Raw genomic sequence first — 6280 nt, 5'->3', positions numbered from 1 at the left:
CACATTCACACATTCACACACACACACACACACACACACACAGGTTCTGCAAGGTTGTCATCATAGTTACCAGCCTTAGAGTTGCTCATGCCAAGCCACTGGCCAGGTGGCCTGGACATGAGGAGGGAGCAGGGCCTTGTCAGATGCTCATCTGATGCTCCTGGAAGTTGGTTTGCAGAATCAGACCCCAAAGTTCTCACTTTTTAAGAGTCTATTTTTATAGGAATTTCTTCCTATGCCAGTCTATGGGAATTGCTTCATCATGCTGTTGCTGAATCAATCAGCAGATAGCACATTCCTGACGGATCCAAGAAGTTATCTTGTTCTTTGGTTCTCCCATTCTTGAGGCTGTTGGGTGGATTCCAGTCTGCCCTCCGGGGGTCCTCTGGTTATTTCCACTTGACGCCTTCTTCAGCCGATGGACACTGGATTCTTAGGCTGGCACCTCCCTGATCATTCAGTTATTATCCACACCAAGCATCCATCCACATACATCCTCTATCTCTATTTTAATCACAATTGTTAATACAACAAAAGGGCGGGGAGTCTCTGGGTGCTGTTTCTGTTGTTAGAGTATTGCTTTGAGTCTCTGTGAATTGCTTTGAGAACAGACTCTGTCTTAGAATGTACTAACGCAATTAGCAGCTTGCAAGTTTCACACATAGAGGGAGAGAAACAGTACCAAAACCCAAGAGACCTCTTAATTAGTAATACCCTGGAATTTAAACTATGGGGAATCAAACTCATTTGTGATTTTAATACAGAACTTCTTTAATATGATCCAACATAATCCCCCTTTTGACACTAAGATTTATAATCGTCAGTGTCACTTTCTAGGTAGCCTATTCAAGAGAAGGTACTGTGAGGCAATTTGAGTTTGTGATTCCAATTCATGCCACATACACGATCCTAGTGATGTATCTTTACTACAAGGTTCTGGGGCAACAGGCAAGGTGAGGCACACCCACTTTTGAGGAGTCCATTCGGTACAACCTCTAGTGTCCAATAGCTTCCCTCCCTCCCCAGCCCACTGGCTCAAGGTCCAGGGTAGCCAGAAGGATCCCATGTGTAATATGGGGAGTGGGTTAACCTTCAATACCTTTGCCTCCAGGGACTGTTGGTGTGCAATTTTGACAACAATTTCTCCCATTAACAAGTCTGGTTTCACAATACTGGAAACATATTGCATCCATTCATGTTGATAAGTGTCAAACAATGATCTCTTTCTTTGTTTTAACAAATGCATCAAACCCTTAATATTTCCCAATATGACCCAGGACATTTGTGTTCCAAAGTAGCTAGTGCAAGTATCTGCATTTCAGTGCATCCCATAGCTATGGCTGTGTAGTTTCCTATTTCTAATTTTTTTTTTTCTTATGCATAAGCCATGTGGTAGTATTAAGCCATTGCCAAAGATTCCATCGGGCTTTTAGGTTACCCAGACCAATTTGGACCAAGTCTACGTTGGCATGTACTTGTTTTTGTATCAGGCTGTCCTGTAGCTGGGACAGAGAGCTTAATTTATTTTTAAGTTCCTGCAGGTCTTCAGTATCTTTTTTTTTTTTTTTTTTTTTTTAACACACAACAGTGCTAGCAACAAGACAAAACACAAGACAAAACATAGAACACAAAACACAATTTCTATTGTGACAGTAGATTCATGGTATTGGGTTACTTTTCAGCTGGCATCAGCTTTTCCTGATTTTTCTGAAAGACAAAAAGAACATGTTTCTACCCCTTTTGGGGTGGCAGATTATTGCTTAAAATATTTCTTTTACAAATACCCTTGCTGATTGCAGGCAAAACAGAGGAATTGCCCCCACATTTTCCTGTTTTTGTTCTATAGGTGGGCCAGGTTTCAATGGCTTTTATCTTTTAAGGGTTATGGGGAAATTATCCCACTGTTTAGTCATTAAATCCCTGAGTTTTCCTTCTTATACAGCAGACCAAGTTTATAATGTTTTTCCTGCTGTGTTAAGCTTTAAGTTTTATTTACAGGTAATAACTGAGAAGCATCATTACCATACGACCTTAAAGGGTTTTTCCAAAAATCATACACACTATACGTTGTTACAGGGATACTTATTATCATTAAATTTATTAAAATTATCTTGTTATCCCATGCCTTTTATTTAGACAATTTGTTTGCTGACCAGGTATGTCCTTTATCTGCAGCTCCTTTGTGCTGCTAGTTCTTTCCTTCCTTTATCATTTAGGTAATTTGCATTTTCACAGAAGCTTCCTGCTTTTGGATTTAAAGCCATCAGCAGCTCAGAGACTCTATCTTAAAAGGGACACAATCAGCTTTCACCAGAGTTTTGATTACTTTTAACTTCTGCTTCCAAAACACACAGCAATCTGAAAAAGAAAACCCAACCTATTGTGGCTCCCTTTGGAGCCCTAATAGCATTTTAATTAAGTAGCATGGTATGTTTGCATTTCTTTTGCCCCTTCTACAATATACCCTGCACATGTTCTGGGGCAAATGCACATTCCTTCCATAGTTTAACTTCTATAACATTATCCAGATCCATTTTTACATAAGGTGTCACTATTCCTTTTTTTTTTGCTTGCAGAGGTTTCATGTACCTTTATCAAAGTGACAGTCTGATTACTCAGAGCCATTTTAAGACTCAGTGTTTCTCACATTGCTTCTTTTTGTTTTGTGCACCTCACCCCTGCTGTTGCTTCAGAGAGGCACTGTTTTTTTAATTTTTTTTTCTACAACTCTCATCTGTTATTTTGTTACAAAAACAAACAAACAAACAAAAAGAATCGAGAAAATTTTTTTTTTTATATTCTCCTGATTTTGACTGCCCAGCTGCAGCCACAACTTAAAAACATTTTAAATTTTGTAAAGCATTGAGTTACCTTTTAAGGGTTGAATGCCAAATCCCAAAGCCAAACAGCACTAATTACCTGTGTCTAGCAAAAAGGTCTGTCAGTTTTGCAACTTTGAATTAAAGAGTCAAATGGATTTTTAGTGGCATTATTTAAAACAAAAACAAAACCAACTGGTCCTTAGAACTTTACATATTTACACACACACAGATAGATACATACACATTTTCTTTTCTTTAACATCCCTTCCACGTTGCTCTGTTTTTTTACATCTTACATTCCCTTTATACATTTGAGGCAGCTAAGTTCCAATAGAACCCTCTTATGTTCTTTTAGCAAATTTGACTAAATTGTCCAGTCAAATGATTTTAATCAGATAGTTTATTTTTGCCTGGCTAATTTACAGACATTCCTTTGGAAAAGGGCCCATTTTTCTTTCAGAATGGCTGCAAAGAAACCAAGAATGCTCTTTCTCTAACACTTTTCCTTTTTAACATTTTCACAAAGTTTAGCTGCTTAATTCCCTCCAGCCTCTGCAGAGTTAACTTTTTTTTTTTTTTAACTCTTTATCTTTGTAATTATGCCTGGGGGTGCCATACATAGGACCTTCTCCCCCTTTAGCTGCCTCCCTCCAGCCTCTGCAGAGTTAACTTTTTCACTCTTTTTGTATTCCTGGAGTGCCTCTTTCACTATTTTCAGCTGGCTTTGGGTATTTGTAGCCAGCACCTTCCAATTGTCTGCTCCCTTTTCCGTTTGTGCCTTTTCCTCTTTACATGAAGACAAGCGGAGGGAAGAATCCTTACATGCCTCACACAACAACCAAATTGCTGCTGCATCTCTTTTGGCAGCACTAGAAGGTTTGTATATGAGGATATACTGAGCCAATCTATCCTCCAGGTCCGAAATAGTGCAGACATCAGCTAGGGCTTGTTTAGTCCAAGGACTGTGCCCAAATTTTTGAAGGTTTTGTTTAAAAGGTGTAATTTCTTTAACAAAAGGTGAGGTTGGAGTTCCTTCTGACTCCATTCCTCCCTCTGGTACTGGCTTACCCTGTTTTCTTTTAAACATCTTAACATGGATATATCAATCTCTTTGTCACTGCTGGTATTACTTAGCAAGTGACACAGCCAAGATTCTGAAATCATAGCTTAATCTATGCGTTTTTCCCCTGCTACCTTCCCGGAGGCCAGCAGGTCCCCTGCTACCTTCCCGGAGGCCAGCAGGTCTGGTTAACCTATTTCTCCCCGCTACCTTCTCGGAGGCCAGCAGGTCCGGTTAACCTGATCTTCCCTGCTACCTTCTCGGAGGCCAGCAGGTCCCCTGCTACCTTCTCGGAGGCCAGCAGGTCTGGTTTAATCTGTTTTCCCTGCTACCTTCTCGGAGGCCAGCAGGTCTAGTTTAATCTGTTCTTCCCTGCTACCTTCTCGGAGGCCAGCAGGTCCCCTGCTACCTTCTCGGAGGCCAGCAGGTCTGGTTTAATCTGTTTTCCCTGCTACCTTCTCGGAGGCCAGCAGGTCCCCTGCTACCTTCTCGGAGGCCAGCAGGTCTGGTTAACCTAATAGAAATGCCTAGCTCACTAGAGCTGGCGGTGTGCACACCAATATTTACAATAACTGAGGTTTTTTACCAATATTCCCCCTTTCGCAATTCTCCACCAAAATGTTATACCAATAAATTAAAAACCAGCAGGATCTTATTAAAGGGAAAAAGGCAAAATACCACATTTATTGTGAATACAGAAAGAATCATAGTAAGCAGTTAGTTACAGCTGTAACATTCCATTCAATCTCATCTTTATTCACTCATTCATTCATACAAACACACACAGGTTCTGCAAGGTTGTTATCATAGTAAGCAGTTAGTTATAGCTATAACATTCCATTCAATCTCATATTTATTCACACATTCACACATTCACACACACACACACACACACACACACAGGTTCTGCAAGGTTGTCATCATAGTTACCAGCCTTAGAGTTGCTCATGCCAAGCCACTGGCCAGGTGGCCTGGACATGAGGAGGGAGCAGGGCCTTGTCAGATGCTCATCTGATGCTCCTGGAAGTTGGTTTGCAGAATCAGACCCCAAAGTTCTCACTTTTTAAGAGTCTATTTTTATAGGAATTTCTTCCTATGCCAGTCTATGGGAATTGCTTCATCATGCTGTTGCTGAATCAATCAGCAGATAGCACATTCCTGACGGATCCAAGAAGTTATCTTGTTCTTTGGTTCTCCCATTCTTGAGGCTGTTGGGTGGATTCCAGTCTGCCCTCCGGGGGTCCTCTGGTTATTTCCACTTGACGCCTTCTTCAGCCGATGGACACTGGATTCTTAGGCTGGCACCTCCCTGATCATTCAGTTATTATCCACACCAAGCATCCATCCACATACATCCTCTATCTCTATTTTAATCACAATTGTTAATACAACAAAAGGGCGGGGAGTCTCTGGGTGCTGTTTCTGTTGTTAGAGTATTGCTTTGAGTCTCTGTGAATTGCTTTGAGAACAGACTCTGTCTTAGAATGTACTAACGCAATTAGCAGCTTGCAAGTTTCACACATAGAGGGAGAGAAACAGTACCAAAACCCAAGAGACCTCTTAATTAGTAATACCCTGGAATTTAAACTATGGGGAATCAAACTCATTTGTGATTTTAATACAGAACTTCTTTAATATGATCCAACATTAAGATCTCCAAAGGAGTGTAAGGGTCACATAATCAACTCATGTGGTGCGAGCTAATCTCTACTTTCATAGCTGTATTTCAATTTAAACACCTAAAATGAACCCACATTAAACTCTTGCTTTACCTATAGATTCTTGAGGCTTCAGCCTCCTGTGTCACACTGTTGAGATGGATATTTCACAGTGGTTATGAAGTGGGGGCTATTTTAACTTGCCACTCTCCCATCATAGACCCAGTTGCTTTCAGCACTGTTTTCTGGCAGGCGGGATTCTTGATTCTAAGGATATATCTACACTGCCAAAAATCAAGTGTATTCTTAACTCAAGTTAAAATAACAGTGAAGACATGGTAACTTTGTATTTTAACTTTAAAAGCAACTTGAGTTAAAGCTCATAGGAGAGCTCAGGAATGAACTTGAGCAGCTAAACGTGTTGCGGAGTTGCCATATCTTCACAATGGCATTTGAACCCAAGTTAGCTAATGTGGGTTAGCTAACCCAAGTTAAGAATCATAGAATCATAGAACTACAAGGGACCTCAAGAGGTCATCGAGTCCACTCCTCTGCACTCGTGGCAGGACTAAGTATTATCTAGACCAGTGCTACTCAAAGTGGTGGTCCGCGGACCGGAGCCGGTCCATGAGCCATCGGCTGCCAGTCTGCGCATGCACTGGAAAAAAAAATTGCTGGTCCCCCACATCAGATAGCTTGAGAAGCACTGATCTAGACCATTCCTGACAGGTGTTTGTCTA

At 40.9% G+C, this 6280-nt stretch overlaps 1 long non-coding RNA gene across 1 annotated transcript; it reads right to left on the bottom strand.

Annotated features, from left to right (window-relative positions):
- Positions 1–5507, bottom strand: LOC141984770 (uncharacterized). Its single transcript, XR_012638802.1, has 2 exons — positions 4561–5507; positions 1–4016 (listed from the first exon to the last, which is right to left on the bottom strand). It is a non-coding gene; the product is annotated as an uncharacterized LOC141984770 (long non-coding RNA).
- Positions 5508–6280: the final 773 nt, after the last annotated feature.

This window comes from Natator depressus, chromosome 3 (genome assembly GCF_965152275.1).
Source record: "Natator depressus isolate rNatDep1 chromosome 3, rNatDep2.hap1, whole genome shotgun sequence".
In the NCBI taxonomy this organism is placed as follows: Eukaryota; Metazoa; Chordata; order Testudines; family Cheloniidae; genus Natator; species Natator depressus.
The sequence above is the reverse complement of the archived record's forward strand: the minus strand, read 5'-3'. Positions and strand labels throughout refer to the sequence as shown.